This window comes from Meles meles, chromosome 1 (genome assembly GCF_922984935.1).
Source record: "Meles meles chromosome 1, mMelMel3.1 paternal haplotype, whole genome shotgun sequence".
NCBI classification, from domain to species: domain Eukaryota; kingdom Metazoa; phylum Chordata; class Mammalia; order Carnivora; family Mustelidae; genus Meles; species Meles meles.
In genome coordinates this window covers 70,982,561-70,999,864 of record NC_060066.1, presented here as the reverse complement: position 1 = coordinate 70,999,864, position 17,304 = coordinate 70,982,561, and positions in this window count along the sequence as shown.

The window sequence follows — 17,304 nt, the reverse complement described above, 5'->3', positions numbered from 1 at the left end:
GATCACGTGATCTGGGAAATCCAGACCAGCGTCTGGTTCAGCACTTGAGTCCGAAGCCTGTCGAGGAATCTCTCTAACTCGGCCCCTGCCCCGCCTGCATGTGTGTGCGTTCCTTTGTGTGTGTGTGTGTGCGCCGTCACCCATTCTGTCTCTCCGAAGAAGAAGAAGAAGAAGAAGAAGAAGAAGAAGAAGAAGAAGAAGAAGAAGAAGAAGAAGAAGAAGAAGAAGAAGAAGAAGAAGAAGAACAGTAGTAGGCATAGTAGTAGAAGTTATTGGCACAGCAGGTGATCATTAGACAACCCTGGTTTGGAACGGGAGCTCTGAAATTCACTAGCTGTGTGATCTTGGGGCAAGTTGTTTCCCCTGTCTGAACCTCAGTCAGACATGACACACTGGGTTATTGGGACGATTAAGGGATCGATAAAAGACACTTCAAACCGTCCCTTGCTTGGCATAGAATCCCTTAATCAAATCCATTCTCAGTAGCAGGAGTCTCAGCCATTGGATATTTTTATTTTTATTTGTGTTACGCTGAACACTGAAAAATATTCTCTCACACTCATAGGGCTCCAGGGAATATGGAGCATCAGGCTAAAGGATGGGGTGGATCTCAAGTCAAAGGAGCCATGGGTATGGCTGAAGGGGTAAGCACAGGAGCTTTTGTGCTCTGGTTGTGAGTGTTGGTGGCTGCTGGGCAAGGGAATCAGACCTGCAGGGGACCCGAGAACTTGGAGTCGGGCCAGTGCACCCTTGCTCCCTTCTTGGGCTTCCTGGGTTTCAGGGGAGCCTTTGGCCCTTGAGGGTATTTGGAGGCTGTGCCCGGAACAGCAGGAGCAGGAGCAGGAGGCCCCCCGGAGACAGGCTGGACCTTGGGCCCAGAGTTGGCCAGCTTCTGCCTGAGGCAATGGTTTTGGGCCTGGAGCCTTTGGAACTCCCTCTCTGCCCACAGGACAGCCTTCTGGCTCTCCTCACTCCTCTTCTCCACCACGAGGCGCTCCCGCTCATGCAAGGAGGCGATTTGCTGCCATTCTCGGTGCAGGTCGGCGGCCATGTTCCTATAGAGGCCCAAGTGCCAGTGGGCAGCATCCGCCTTCCTGCGCACCTTGGCAAGCTCGTTCTTCACTTGCAGGCAGCGTGCCTTCTCCTCCATCATCTTCCTCTCCAGGTGTCTGAGGTGCTCTTCGCACAGCTTCGGCTCTGCCTCAAGCTTCAGGCGCAACTTCGGAATCTCACCGTCCAGGAGGGTGTTCCGAAGGTGAACAGGTCCTTGCTCAGCTTGGTGGCTTGTTGGGTTTCTTGGGAGCTCTTCATTCCTCTGACGTGCCTTCTTCAGTGCCCTGGACGGCTTGAATTGGTTCACGGGGCTCCCGCCTGAGGGCACGTGGTCAGGGGAGGAGGAGCCAGTCTCCACCTGCCTCCTTGAGCCCCCACCTTCCAGATGATCTCCAAGCAGCTCTAGCACATGCATCCCCTTCAGGAGGATCTGGCTGAGGGTGTGCTGTTGGCTCTGGCCCTCAGCGCTGGCCTGCCGCCGCACTCCTCCTTCAGGAAGCTCTGGCCTGCCTGCCTGCCCTGCCTCGTCCTGCACTCTCTGTCCACAGCTGCCAATCTCCTGAACCAGCGGGTCTGCACTTGCCTGCAGATCACGGCTGTCCTTGAAGCCTTCTGGTGTTTTCCTCACCAGGGCTTCTCCATCTTCCTGGGCTGCTCCACAGATGGGATTTTCAGGAGGCAGCTGCTGAGGGCTCTTCAACAGCCTTTCCCGAACTCCCTTCCGCAGTTGCGTGGTGTTTCCCACTGACCAATACCCGGCATCTTGATTCAGGGCAGCCAGAGCAAGAAGCTGGAACGGGAGAGGACTGGCCTTCGGCTCGGATGATGCGACAGCTCCACGGGCTTGTGCGTCCGGTTCGGTCTTCTCCATGCCTTTTCCAGAGACTTCCTCGTTCTGGGCACACTGCCACTTTCTTCTTCGGAAGCTGAGTGCACTCTTTCCCAGGAACACCACCACTGCAGTGCACACCAGGATCTCCCAGCGAAACCCAGAGACTCGTGGCACATGTGGCCAACGTTCGTCTATCACCAACCCAGCAGCCCACAGCTGCTCCAGGACAGCCCACAGCCGCTCCAGAACTGTGTGGGGAGGCATTTGGATGGCCCCCAGCTGGCTCCATAGAGCCTTGTGGCTTGGTCTCCGATCACCAGTGTCTTCTGGGCCACTAGGAAGTGCTTGGAACCCCTACGAGGGTTCCGTCTCCAACGCAAACCAGTGCCTGGCAACAGGAGCTGAAGGGAGGAGGGGTGGGGGAGGTGCACCTGAGTCTCCAAGGCACATCAGTGCCTGCAACCGGAGCTGACAGCAGGTGGGGTAGGGGAGGGGAATCGCTCTATTGTACACCTGAAACAAAGACAACCCTATCGATCAATTTCTCGGAAGTACAATTTCAACATTAAAAAAAATATATTTAAAAAGCAAACTAGGTATCCAAAGGAGAAATCTAACAAATATCCAAACACTGAGAAAGTAACCTTCTAGATGATCAAAGACCAAAGATCAAATCTCAATGCATTGAAGTGAAGGAAAATGAACATACAACATATGAAAATGTGTGGGACACAGCACAATCAATGGACAGCACCATGTAGAGCAATCACTGCCTATGTTAGAAAGGAGGAGGAGCATCTGGGAGGCTCAGTCAGTTAGTCCAACTCTTGATTTTGACTCGGCTCATGATTAAACTCGAGGTTGTGAGACTGAACCTGCATTGTGCTGGTGCTGGGCATGGAGGCTCTTTAATCATATCTCTCTCTCTCTCTCTCTCTCTCTCTCTCTGCACCCCTTCCCTGTCTCTCTCTCTCTCTCTCTCTCTCTCTCTCTCTGTCTCAAAACAATAAGCTCTCCACGTCAGAACCTAGAAAAAGATGAGAAAATAAAACTAAAGAAGAAAACCAAAGGAATCCTTCCACCCAGTTTCAAGATCTACAGCTATAGTAATCAAAAAGGTGTGGTGTTGGTGAAGGGATAGACAAATGGAACAGTATAAAGATAGATAAGTGGAACAGGATCAAACCCAGAAAGAGACCAACCACCAACATGTCAATGGGATTCTGACAAAGGGGAAAAGCAATTCAATGGAGGAGTGACAGCGTTTTGAAGAAATGGTGCTAGAGCAAGTGGACTTCCAGAGACAAAGAAGAAGAAGGAGGCCCAAGAAGAAGAGGGAGGGGCAGAGAGGAGGAGGAGGTGGAGGTGGAGGACGAGGAGGACGAGGACCACAATCGAAGGCTCATCCTCTGTACAAAACTGAACTCGTGGCGCCTGGGTGACTCAGTCGCTGAGGCAGCCAGCTCTTCATTTCGGCTCTTGTCATGCTCTCAGGGTCCCGGGACAAAATCAGGCTCCAAGCTCACTGGGGAGTCTGCTTAAGGACGCTCTTTTCGCTTCTCCCTCCACCCAACGCCCCACTCATGCGCATGCTCACTCTCTCAAAAAGAAAAAAAAATTTGTTAAATTAACTCAAAATTAATCACCGCCTTCTACGTAAAATGATAAATCTTCTAGGGAAAAAAATGTCCAGAATGGACAGCTAGGTAAAGAATCCTCCGACTGGACATCAAATCATGTTCCGTTCAAGAAGAGTTGATTCATTAGACATGATCCAACAATCCGAATTGGAAGTCTGTAATGTGTGAAACACCTTGTGAAGAAGACCCAAAAGGGAAGCTACAAACTGGGAGAAAATAGGTGCAAACCACATACCTGATAAAGGACTCCTGTCGGAAGGAGAGAACCTCAAAAGTGGACCCCCAAAGAAGCAAGCCATCCAGTCTGAAAAGAACAAAAACAAAAAAAAATGGGCAAAAGACCGAAACCCTTTACCAAAGAGTATACAGATGGAAATCCCATAAAAAGGTACCATCGGGGCAATTCAAATTCAAACTCCAATGAGCTCTCACTGCACACCTATCAGCATGATGCAAACCAAATGCACCCGAGAGGGAGAGAGAGACCCCACTCCCCAATGCAAGGCAGGATGTGGAACGACTGGATCGCTCCTGCATCGCTGTTGGGAATGGAAGGTGATAGAGCTCCCTCTTGAAAACAGTTCACAGTTCCTTTTCTTTTTCAAGGCCTGGATTTAAATTCCAGGGAACAAGCAGTAGAATATGCTTTTCGGGTGCACAGGATAGTGACCCAACCCTCCACACAGTTTCTCTGAAAACTAGACTTGCAACCACCCTAGGACCCCAGTCATTGCACTCTTGGCATTTCTCTGCGAGAAATCCAAACTTACGTTTGCTCAAAAACCTGTACAGGAACGGATCTGTGTCCTGATGGAAGCAGTGGGGCTGCCAAGGGGGTAGAAGTGACTGCAGTGGTTGGATATTGACACTGGACAGCCTTGTAAGAGATGTTCTCATCTTGCTTCTTTGAAGGCCCCTTCCCATTCATGGTGGTCCTGGGGACAAGGAGAAAAGGAATGTCAACGATTTCAAGAAGTTGAAAGGATTTCAAGAAGTTGAAACCAAGCATTAGAACACCATCTCTTCTACATGAATTCATTCTCATATTCACCCCCAGTCTCCCAAAGCAGACAGGAGGGGTCTGGTCCAACAGGGGTTGCGGGCAGTGGCCCTTCCACAGGCCATCTCCCCTCCAGTCTAGAAGTCCAACGACCAGGTCCCAGGCTTTCAACTCATCTCCTTCTCTCGGGGCCTTCTCTAGGGGCCCCAGGGAACTTCTGGGCTCTTTCTCTGCCTTCTAGGAGGCTCTGTGGGGCTGGGTCGAGTGCTCTCAGCCGACTTGGACCACACTGCCAGGTGTCTCCCCCTGCATTTGCCACCCTTCGACACAGGAGGATCAAGTGGGAGGATGTCCTCTCAGAGAGATCCATGGCGATCAGAACAGATATCCTCTCTCTTCCATTGTTTACCCTCATCTCTCAGGCGTTTCTACCATCTCTTGATTTCCCTGGAATTTCAACCCCAGGAGAGGGGGGGTGGGTCAGAAGCCAAACATTTGGCTTCCCACTCCTGTCTTTCTTGAAGGTTTTCCCCGAACCAATGGGCCTAAAACAACATTCATAACCTGATATGGTTTCTGTGGGCCAGCCATCCAGGTGCAACTAGCCAGGTCCCTGTGGCTCAGGATCTCTCACAAGGCTGCAGTCCAGAGGGCCTCTGGATCTTCAGTCATCTGCGGGCTTGTTGGGGGTAAGTCTGCTTTTGAGCTCACTCAGCTGGCTGTGAGCAGCCAGAGGCCCTCCATTGCTGGAAGCAAGAAAGAGTCATTCCTTGCCCCATGGGCCTCTCCAGCATAAAGCTCCCAAGGAGCAGCTGGCTTCCCTGGGAACAGATGAGGGAGGGAGGGACGGAGGGCGGGCAAGCCCAAGAGGAGACCAGTCTCTTTGTCAACTCACCTCCGAAGGGACATCCTATCACTTTGGCCACATTCTGTCCTTTACAAGGGAGTCAGTAGTTCTGACTCGAATCAAGAGGTGGAGTATGGAACACAAAACGATGTGTACCCAAGATGGGAATCGTTGGAGACCCTTAAAGGCTGCCCTCCCTACTTGGCTGGGACTTGACCTCAGCTAGCCACCACTATAATCTCTGCATCCTTCTATTATTATATATTATGTTAGATTATATTATATGCACTATTATCTTTGCATAGAATCATCACATCCTAGGACGTGAACGAGGGGAACATTTTACCAAGCCCTTCTGGGATCCTTCAGCAGCTTGCCTAGAAGTTCCTTGCCCAAGGGTGCCTGTCAGTTCAGTGTCTGGCTCCTGATTTCGGTTCAGGGCTGATCACGTGATCTGGGAAATCCAGACCAGCGTCTGGTTCAGCACTTGAGTCCGAAGCCTGTCGAGGAATCTCTCTAACTCGGCCCCTGCCCCGCCTGCATGTGTGTGCGTTCCTTTGTGTGTGTGTGTGTGCGCCGTCACCCTTTCTGTCTCTCCGAAGAAGAAGAAGAAGAAGAAGAAGAAGAAGAAGAAGAAGAAGAAGAAGAAGAAGAAGAAGAAGAAGAAGAAGAAGAAGAAGAAGAAGAAGAAGAACAGTAGTAGGCATAGTAGTAGAAGTTATTGGCACAGCAGGTGATCATTAGACAACCCTGGTTTGGAACGGGAGCTCTGAAATTCACTAGCTGTGTGATCTTGGGGCAAGTTGTTTCCCCTGTCTGAACCTCAGTCAGACATGACACACTGGGTTATTGGGACGATTAAGGGATCGATAAAAGACACTTCAAACCGTCCCTTGCTTGGCATAGAATCCCTTAATCAAATCCATTCTCAGTAGCAGGAGTCTCAGCCATTGGATATTTTTATTTTTATTTGTGTTACGCTGAACACTGAAAAATATTCTCTCACACTCATAGGGCTCCAGGGAATATGGAGCATCAGGCTAAAGGATGGGGTGGATCTCAAGTCAAAGGAGCCATGGGTATGGCTGAAGGGGTAAGCACAGGAGCTTTTGTGCTCTGGTTGTGAGTGTTGGTGGCTGCTGGGCAAGGGAATCAGACCTGCAGGGGACCCGAGAACTTGGAGTCGGGCCAGTGCACCCTTGCTCCCTTCTTGGGCTTCCTGGGTTTCAGGGGAGCCTTTGGCCCTTGAGGGTATTTGGAGGCTGTGCCCGGAACAGCAGGAGCAGGAGCAGGAGGCCCCCCGGAGACAGGCTGGACCTTGGGCCCAGAGTTGGCCAGCTTCTGCCTGAGGCAATGGTTTTGGGCCTGGAGCCTTTGGAACTCCCTCTCTGCCCACAGGACAGCCTTCTGGCTCTCCTCACTCCTCTTCTCCACCAGGAGGCGCTCCCGCTCATGCAAGGAGGCGATTTGCTGCCATTCTCGGTGCAGGTCGGCGGCCATGTTCCTATAGAGGCCCAAGTGCCAGTGGGCAGCATCCGCCTTCCTGCGCACCTTGGCAAGCTCGTTCTTCACTTGCAGGCAGCGTGCCTTCTCCTCCATCATCTTCCTCTCCAGGTGTCTGAGGTGCTCTTCGCACAGCTTCGGCTCTGCCTCAAGCTTCAGGCGCAACTTCGGAATCTCACCGTCCAGGAGGGTGTTCCGAAGGTGAACAGGTACTTGCTCAGCTTGGTGGCTTGTTGGGTTTCTTGGGAGCTCTTCTTTCCTCTGACGTGCCTTCTTCAGTGCCCTGGACGGCTTTAATTGGTTCACGGGGCTCCCGCCTGAGGGCACGTGGTCAGGGGAGGAGGAGCCATCTCCACCTGCCTCCTTGAGCCCCCACCTTCCAGATGATCTCCAAGCAGCTCTAGCACATGCATCCCCTTCAGGAGGATCTGGCTGAGGGTGTGCTGTTGGCTCTGGCCCTCAGCGCTGGCCTGCCGCCGCACTCCTCCTTCAGGAAGCTCTGGCCTGCCTGCCTGCCCTGCCTCGTCCTGCACTCTCTGTCCACAGCTGCCAATCTCCTGAACCAGCGGGTCTGCACTTGCCTGCAGATCACGGCTGTCCTTGAAGCCTTCTGGTGTTTTCCTCACCAGGGCTTCTCCATCTTCCTGGGCTGCTCCACAGATGGGATTTTCAGGAGGCAGCTGCTGAGGGCTCTTCAACAGCCTTTCCCGAACTCCCTTCCGCAGTTGCGTGGTGTTTCCCACTGACCAATACCCGGCATCTTGATTCAGGGCAGCCAGAGCAAGAAGCTGGAACGGGAGAGGACTGGCCTTCGGCTCGGATGATGCGACAGCTCCACGGGCTTGTGCGTCCGGTTCGGTCTTCTCCATGCCTTTTCCAGAGACTTCCTCGTTCTGGGCACACTGCCACTTTCTTCTTCGGAAGCTGAGTGCACTCTTTCCCAGGAACACCACCACTGCAGTGCACACCAGGATCTCCCAGCGAAACCCAGAGACTCGTGGCACATGTGGCCAACGTTCGTTATCACCAACCCAGCAGCCCACAGCTGCTCCAGGACAGCCCACAGCCGCTCCAGAACTGTGTGGGGAGGCATTTGGATGGCCCCCAGCTGGCTCCATAGAGCCTTGTGGCTTGGTCTCCGATCACCAGTGTCTTCTGGGCCACTAGGAAGTGCTTGGAACCCCTACGAGGGTTCCGTCTCCAACGCAAACCAGTGCCTGGCAACAGGAGCTGAAGGGAGGAGGGGTGGGGGAGGTGCACCTGAGTCTCCAAGGCACATCAGTGCCTGCAACCGGAGCTGACAGCAGGTGGGGTAGGGGAGGGGAATCGCTATATTGTACACCTGAAACAAAGACAACCCTATCGATCAATTTCTCGGAAGTACAATTTCAACATTAAAAAAAATATATTTAAAAAGCAAACTAGGTATCCAAAGGAGAAATCTAACAAATATCCAAACACTGAGAAAGTAACCTTCTAGATGATCAAAGACCAAAGATCAAATCTCAATGCATTGAAGTGAAGGAAAATGAACATACAACATATGAAAATGTGTGGGACACAGCACAATCAATGGACAGCACCATGTAGAGCAATCACTGCCTATGTTAGAAAGGAGGAGGAGCATCTGGGAGGCTCAGTCAGTTAGTCCAACTCTTGATTTTGACTCGGCTCATGATTAAACTCGAGGTTGTGAGACTGAACCTGCATTGTGCTGGTGCTGGGCATGGAGGCTCTTTAATCATATCTCTCTCTCTCTCTCTCTCTCTCTCTCTCTCTCTCTGCACCCCTTCCCTGTCTCTCTCTCTCTCTCTCTCTCTCTGTCTCAAAACAATAAGCTCTCCACGTCAGAACCTAGAAAAAGATGAGAAAATAAAACTAAAGAAGAAAACCAAAGGAATCCTTCCACCCAGTTTCAAGATCTACAGCTATAGTAATCAAAAATATGTGGTGTTGGTGAAGGGATAGACAAATGGAACAGTATAAAGATAGATAAGTGGAACAGGATCAAACCCAGAAAGAGACCAACCACCAACATGTCAATGGGATTCTGACAAAGGGGAAAAGCAATTCAATGGAGGAGTGACAGCATTTTGAAGAAATGGTGCTAGAGCAAGTGGACTTCCAGAGACAAAGAAGAAGAAGGAGGCCCAAGAAGAAGAGGGAGGGGCAGAGAGGAGGAGGAGGTGGAGGTGGAGGACGAGGAGGACGAGGACCACAATCGAAGGCTCATCCTCTGTACAAAACTGAACTCGTGGCGCCTGGGTGACTCAGTCGCTGAGGCAGCCAGCTCTTCATTTCGGCTCTTGTCATGCTCTCAGGGTCCCGGGACAAAATCAGGCTCCAAGCTCACTGGGGAGTCTGCTTAAGGACGCTCTTTTCGCTTCTCCCTCCACCCCACGCCCCACTCATGCGCATGCTCACTCTCTCAAACAGAAAAAAAAATTTGTTAAATTAACTCAAAATTAATCACCGCCTTCTACGTAAAATGATAAATCTTCTAGGGAAAAAAATGTCCAGAATGGACAGCTAGGTAAAGAATCCTCCGACTGGACATCAAATCATGTTCCGTTCAAGAAGAGTTGATTCATTAGACATGATCCAACAATCAGAATTGGAAGTCTGTAATGTGTGAAACACCTTGTGAAGAAGACCCAAAAGGGAAGCTACAAACTGGGAGAAAATAGGTGCAAACCACATACCTGATAAAGGACTCCTGTCGGAAGGAGAGAACCTCAAAAGTGGACCCCCAAAGAAGCAAGCCATCCAGTCTGAAAAGAACAAAAACAAAAAAAATGGGCAAAAGACCGAAACCCTTTACCAAAGAGTATACAGATGGAAATCCCATAAAAAGGTACCATCGGGGCAATTCAAATTCAAACTCCAATGAGCTCTCACTGCACACCTATCAGCATGATGCAAACCAAATGCACCCGAGAGGGAGAGAGAGACCCCACTCCCCAATGCAAGGCAGGATGTGGAACGACTGGATCGCTCCTGCATCGCTGTTGGGAATGGAAGGTGATAGAGCTCCCTCTTGAAAACAGTTCACAGTTCCTTTTCTTTTTCAAGGCCTGGATTTAAATTCCAGGGAACAAGCAGTAGAATATGCTTTTCGGGTGCACAGGATAGTGACCCAACCCTCCACACAGTTTCTCTGAAAACTAGACTTGCAACCACCCTAGGACCCCAGTCATTGCACTCTTGGCATTTCTCTGCGAGAAATCCAAACTTACGTTTGCTCAAAAACCTGTACAGGAACGGATCTGTGTCCTGATGGAAGCAGTGGGGCTGCCAAGGGGGTAGAAGTGACTGCAGTGGTTGGATATTGACACTGGACAGCCTTGTAAGAGATGTTCTCATCTTGCTTCTTTGAAGGCCCCTTCCCATTCATGGTGGTCCTGGGGACAAGGAGAAAAGGAATGTCAACGATTTCAAGAAGTTGAAAGGATTTCAAGAAGTTGAAACCAAGCATTAGAACACCATCTCTTCTACATGAATTCATTCTCATATTCACCCCCAGTCTCCCAAAGCAGACAGGAGGGGTCTGGTCCAACAGGGGTTGCGGGCAGTGGCCCTTCCACAGGCCATCTCCCCTCCAGTCTAGAAGTCCAACGACCAGGTCCCAGGCTTTCAACTCATCTCCTTCTCTCGGGGCCTTCTCTAGGGGCCCCAGGGAACTTCTGGGCTCTTTCTCTGCCTTCTAGGAGGCTCTGTGGGGCTGGGTCGAGTGCTCTCAGCCGACTTGGACCACACTGCCAGGTGTCTCCCCCTGCATTTGCCACCCTTCGACACAGGAGGATCAAGTGGGAGGATGTCCTCTCAGAGAGATCCATGGCGATCAGAACAGATATCCTCTCTCTTCCATTGTTTACCCTCATCTCTCAGGCGTTTCTACCATCTCTTGATTTCCCTGGAATTTCAACCCCAGGAGAGGGGGGGTGGGTCAGAAGCCAAACATTTGGCTTCCCACTCCTGTCTTTCTTGAAGGTTTTCCCCGAACCAATGGGCCTAAAACAACATTCATAACCTGATATGGTTTCTGTGGGCCAGCCATCCAGGTGCAACTAGCCAGGTCCCTGTGGCTCAGGATCTCTCACAAGGCTGCAGTCCAGAGGGCCTCTGGATCTTCAGTCATCTGCGGGCTTGTTGGGGGTAAGTCTGCTTTTGAGCTCACTCAGCTGGCTGTGAGCAGCCAGAGGCCCTCCATTGCTGGAAGCAAGAAATAGTCATTCCTTGCCCCATGGGCCTCTCCAGCATAAAGCTCCCAAGGAGCAGCTGGCTTCCCTGGGAACAGATGAGGGAGGGAGGGACGGAGGGCGGGCAAGCCCAAGAGGAGACCAGTCTCTTTGTCAACTCACCTCCGAAGGGACATCCTATCACTTTGGCCACATTCTGTCCTTTACAAGGGAGTCAGTAGTTCTGACTCGAATCAAGAGGTGGAGTATGGAACACAAAACGATGTGTACCCAAGATGGGAATCGTTGGAGACCCTTAAAGGCTGCCCTCCCTACTTGGCTGGGACTTGACCTCAGCTAGCCACCACTATAATCTCTGCATCCTTCTATTATTATATATTATGTTAGATTATATTATATGCACTATTATCTTTGCATAGAATCATCACATCCTAGGACGTGAACGAGGGGAACATTTTACCAAGCCCTTCTGGGATCCTTCAGCAGCTTGCCTAGAAGTTCCTTGCCCAAGGGTGCCTGTCAGTTCAGTGTCTGGCTCCTGATTTCGGTTCAGGGCTGATCACGTGATCTGGGAAATCCAGACCAGCGTCTGGTTCAGCACTTGAGTCCGAAGCCTGTCGAGGAATCTCTCTAACTCGGCCCCTGCCCCGCCTGCATGTGTGTGCGTTCCTTTGTGTGTGTGTGTGTGCGCCGTCACCCTTTCTGTCTCTCCGAAGAAGAAGAAGAAGAAGAAGAAGAAGAAGAAGAAGAAGAAGAAGAAGAAGAAGAAGAAGAACAGTAGTAGGCATAGTAGTAGAAGTTATTGGCACAGCAGGTGATCATTAGACAACCCTGGTTTGGAACGGGAGCTCTGAAATTCACTAGCTGTGTGATCTTGGGGCAAGTTGTTTCCCCTGTCTGAACCTCAGTCAGACATGACACACTGGGTTATTGGGACGATTAAGGGATCGATAAAAGACACTTCAAACCGTCCCTTGCTTGGCATAGAATCCCTTAATCAAATCCATTCTCAGTAGCAGGAGTCTCAGCCATTGGATATTTTTATTTTTATTTGTGTTACGCTGAACACTGAAAAATATTCTCTCACACTCATACGGCTCCAGGGAATATGGAGCATCAGGCTAAAGGATGGGGTGGATCTCAAGTCAAAGGAGCCATGGGTATGGCTGAAGGGGTAAGCACAGGAGCTTTTGTGCTCTGGTTGTGAGTGTTGGTGGCTGCTGGGCAAGGGAATCAGACCTGCAGGGGACCCGAGAACTTGGAGTCGGGCCAGTGCACCCTTGCTCCCTTCTTGGGCTTCCTGGGTTTCAGGGGAGCCTTTGGCCCTTGAGGGTATTTGGAGGCTGTGCCCGGAACAGCAGGAGCAGGAGCAGGAGGCCCCCCAGAGACAGGCTGGACCTTGGGCCCAGAGTTGGCCAGCTTCTGCCTGAGGCAATGGTTTTGGGCCTGGAGCCTTTGGAACTCCCTCTCTGCCCACAGGACAGCCTTCTGGCTCTCCTCACTCCTCTTCTCCACCACGAGGCGCTCCCGCTCATGCAAGGAGGCGATTTGCTGCCATTCTCGGTGCAGGTCGGCGGCCATGTTCCTATAGAGGCCCAAGTGCCAGTGGGCAGCATCCGCCTTCCTGCGCACCTTGGCAAGCTCGTTCTTCACTTGCAGGCAGCGTGCCTTCTCCTCCATCATCTTCCTCTCCAGGTGTCTGAGGTGCTCTTCGCACAGCTTCGGCTCTGCCTCAAGCTTCAGGCGCAACTTCGGAATCTCACCGTCCAGGAGGGTGTTCCGAAGGTGAACAGGTCCTTGCTCAGCTTGGTGGCTTGTTGGGTTTCTTGGGAGCTCTTCATTCCTCTGACGTGCCTTCTTCAGTGCCCTGGACGGCTTGAATTGGTTCACGGGGCTCCCGCCTGAGGGCACGTGGTCAGGGGAGGAGGAGCCAGTCTCCACCTGCCTCCTTGAGCCCCCACCTTCCAGATGATCTCCAAGCAGCTCTAGCACATGCATCCCCTTCAGGAGGATCTGGCTGAGGGTGTGCTGTTGGCTCTGGCCCTCAGCGCTGGCCTGCCGCCGCACTCCTCCTTCAGGAAGCTCTGGCCTGCCTGCCTGCCCTGCCTCGTCCTGCACTCTCTGTCCACAGCTGCCAATCTCCTGAACCAGCGGGTCTGCACTTGCCTGCAGATCACGGCTGTCCTTGAAGCCTTCTGGTGTTTTCCTCACCAGGGCTTCTCCATCTTCCTGGGCTGCTCCACAGATGGGATTTTCAGGAGGCAGCTGCTGAGGGCTCTTCAACAGCCTTTCCCGAACTCCCTTCCGCAGTTGCGTGGTGTTTCCCACTGACCAATACCCGGCATCTTGATTCAGGGCAGCCAGAGCAAGAAGCTGGAACGGGAGAGGACTGGCCTTCGGCTCGGATGATGCGACAGCTCCACGGGCTTGTGCGTCCGGTTCGGTCTTCTCCATGCCTTTTCCAGAGACTTCCTCGTTCTGGGCACACTGCCACTTTCTTCTTCGGAAGCTGAGTGCACTCTTTCCCAGGAACACCACCACTGCAGTGCACACCAGGATCTCCCAGCGAAACCCAGAGACTCGTGGCACATGTGGCCAACGTTCGTCTATCACCAACCCAGCAGCCCACAGCTGCTCCAGGACAGCCCACAGCCGCTCCAGAACTGTGTGGGGAGGCATTTGGATGGCCCCCAGCTGGCTCCATAGAGCCTTGTGGCTTGGTCTCCGATCACCAGTGTCTTCTGGGCCACTAGGAAGTGCTTGGAACCCCTACGAGGGTTCCGTCTCCAACGCAAACCAGTGCCTGGCAACAGGAGCTGAAGGGAGGAGGGGTGGGGGAGGTGCACCTGAGTCTCCAAGGCACATCAGTGCCTGCAACTGGAGCTGACAGCAGGTGGGGTAGGGGAGGGGAATCGCTCTATTGTACACCTGAAACAAAGACAACCCTATCGATCAATTTCTCGGAAGTACAATTTCAACATTAAAAAAAATATATTTAAAAAGCAAACTAGGTATCCAAAGGAGAAAACTAACAAATATCCAAACACTGAGAAAGTAACCTTCTAGATGATCAAAGATCAAAGATCAAATCTCAATGCATTGAAGTGAAGGAAAATGAACATACAACATATGAAAATGTGTGGGACACAGCACAATCAATGGACAGCACCATGTAGAGCAATCACTGCCTATGTTAGAAAGGAGGAGGAGCATCTGGGAGGCTCAGTCAGTTAGTCCAACTCTTGATTTTGACTCGGGTCATGATTAAACTCGAGGTTGTGAGACTGAACCTGCATTGTGCTGGTGCTGGGCATGGAGGCTGTTTAATAATCTCTCTCTCTCTCTCTCTCTCTCTCTCTCTACCCCTTCCCTGTCTCTCTCTCTCTCTCTCTCTCTCTGTCTCAAAACAATAAGCTCTCCACGTCAGAACCTAGAAAAAGATGAGAAAATAAAACTAAAAAGAAAACCAAAGGAATCCTTCCACCCAGTTTCAAGATCTACAGCTATAGTAATCAAAAAGGTGTGGTGTTGGTGAAGGGATAGACAAATGGAACAGTATAAAGATAGATAAGTGGAACAGGATCAAACCCAGAAAGAGACCAACCACCAACATGTCAATGGGATTCTGACAAAGGGGAAAAGCAATTCAATGGAGGAGTGACAGCGTTTTGAAGAAATGGTGCTAGAGCAAGTGGACTTCCAGAGACAAAGAAGAAGAAGGAGGCCCAAGAAGAAGAGGGAGGGGCAGAGAGGAGGAGGAGGTGGAGGTGGAGGACGAGGAGGACGAGGACCACAATCGAAGGCTCATCCTCTGTACAAAACTGAACTCGTGGCGCCTGGGTGACTCAGTCGCTGAGGCAGCCAGCTCTTCATTTCGGCTCTTGTCATGCTCTCAGGGTCCCGGGACAAAATCAGGCTCCAAGCTCACTGGGGAGTCTGCTTAAGGACGCTCTTTTCGCTTCTCCCTCCACCCCACGCCCCACTCATGCGCATGCTCACTCTCTCAAAAAGAAAAAAAAATTTGTTAAATTAACTCAAAATTAATCACCGCCTTCTACGTAAAATGATAAATCTTCTAGGGAAAAAAATGTCCAGAATGGACAGCTAGGTAAAGAATCCTCCGACTGGACATCAAATCATGTTCCGTTCAAGAAGAGTTGATTCATTAGACATGATCCAACAATCCGAATTGGAAGTCTGTAATGTGTGAAACACCTTGTGAAGAAGACCCAAAAGGGAAGCTACAAACTGGGAGAAAATAGGTGCAAACCACATACCTGATAAAGGACTCCTGTCGGAAGGAGAGAACCTCAAAAGTTGACCCCCAAAGAAGCAAGCCATCCAGTCTGAAAAGAACAAAAACAAAAAAAATGGGCAAAAGACCGAAACCCTTTACCAAAGAGTATACAGATGGAAATCCCATAAAAAGGTACCATCGGGGCAATTCAAATTCAAACTCCAATGAGCTCTCACTGCACACCTATCAGCATGATGCAAACCAAATGCACCCGAGAGGGAGAGAGAGACCCCACTCCCCAATGCAAGGCAGGATGTGGAACGACTGGATCGCTCCTGCATCGCTGTTGGGAATGGAAGTTGATAGAGCTCCCTCTTGAAAACAGTTCACACTTCCTTTTCTTTTTCAAGGCCTGGATTTAAATTCCAGGGAACAAGCAGTAGAATATGCTTTTCGGGTGCACAGGATAGTGACCCAACCCTCCACACGGTTTCTCTGAAAACTAGACTTGCAACCACCCTAGGACCCCAGTCATTGCACTCTTGGCATTTCTCTGCGAGAAATCCAAACTTACGTTTGCTCAAAAACCTGTACAGGAACGGATCTGTGTCCTGATGGAAGCAGTGGGGCTGCCAAGGGGGTAGAAGTGACTGCAGTGGTTGGATATTGACACTGGACAGCCTTGTAAGAGATGTTCTCATCTTGCTTCTTTGAAGGCCCCTTCCCATTCATGGTGGTCCTGGGGACAAGGAGAAAAGGAATGTCAACGATTTCAAGAAGTTGAAAGGATTTCAAGAAGTTGAAACCAAGCATTAGAACACCATTCTTCTACATGAATTCATTCTCATATTCACCCCCAGTCTCCCAAAGCAGACAGGAGGGGTCTGGTCCAACAGGGGTTGCGGGCAGTGGCCCTTCCACAGGCCATCTCCCCTCCAGTCTAGAAGTCCAACGACCAGGTCCCAGGCTTTCAACTCATCTCCTTCTCTCGGGGCCTTCTCTAGGGGCCCCAGGGAACTTCTGGGCTCTTTCTCTGCCTTCTAGGAGGCTCTGTGGGGCTGGGTCGAGTGCTCTCAGCCGACTTGGACCACACTGCCAGGTGTCTCCCCCTGCATTTGCCACCCTTCGACACAGGAGGATCAAGTGGGAGGATGTCCTCTCAGAGAGATCCATGGCGATCAGAACAGATATCCTCTCTCTTCCATTGTTTACCCTCATCTCTCAGGCGTTTCTACCATCTCTTGATTTCCCTGGAATTTCAACCCCAGGAGAGGGGGGGTGGGTCAGAAGCCAAACATTTGGCTTCCCACTCCTGTCTTTCTTGAAGGTTTTCCCCGAACCAATGGGCCTAAAACAACATTCATAACCTGATATGGTTTCTGTGGGCCAGCCATCCAGGTGCAACTAGCCAGGTCCCTGTGGCTCAGGATCTCTCACAAGGCTGCAGTCCAGAGGGCCTCTGGATCTTCAGTCATCTGCGGGCTTGTTGGGGGTAAGTCTGCTTTTGAGCTCACTCAGCTGGCTGTGAGCAGCCAGAGGCCCTCCATTGCTGGAAGCAAGAAATAGTCATTCCTTGCCCCATGGGCCTCTCCAGCATAAAGCTCCCAAGGAGCAGCTGGCTTCCCTGGGAACAGATGAGGGAGGGAGGGACGGAGGGCGGGCAAGCCCAAGAGGAGACCAGTCTCTTTGTCAACTCACCTCCGAAGGGACATCCTATCACTTTGGCCACATTCTGTCCTTTACAAGGGAGTCAGTAGTTCTGACTCGAATCAAGAGGTGGAGTATGGAACACAAAACGATGTGTACCCAAGATGGGAATCGTTGGAGACCCTTAAAGGCTGCCCTCCCTACTTGGCTGGGACTTGACCTCAGCTAGCCACCACTATAATCTCTGCATCCTTCTATTATTATATATTATGTTAGATTATATTATATGCACTATTATCTTTGCATAGAATCATCACATCCTAGGACGTGAACGAGGGGAACATTT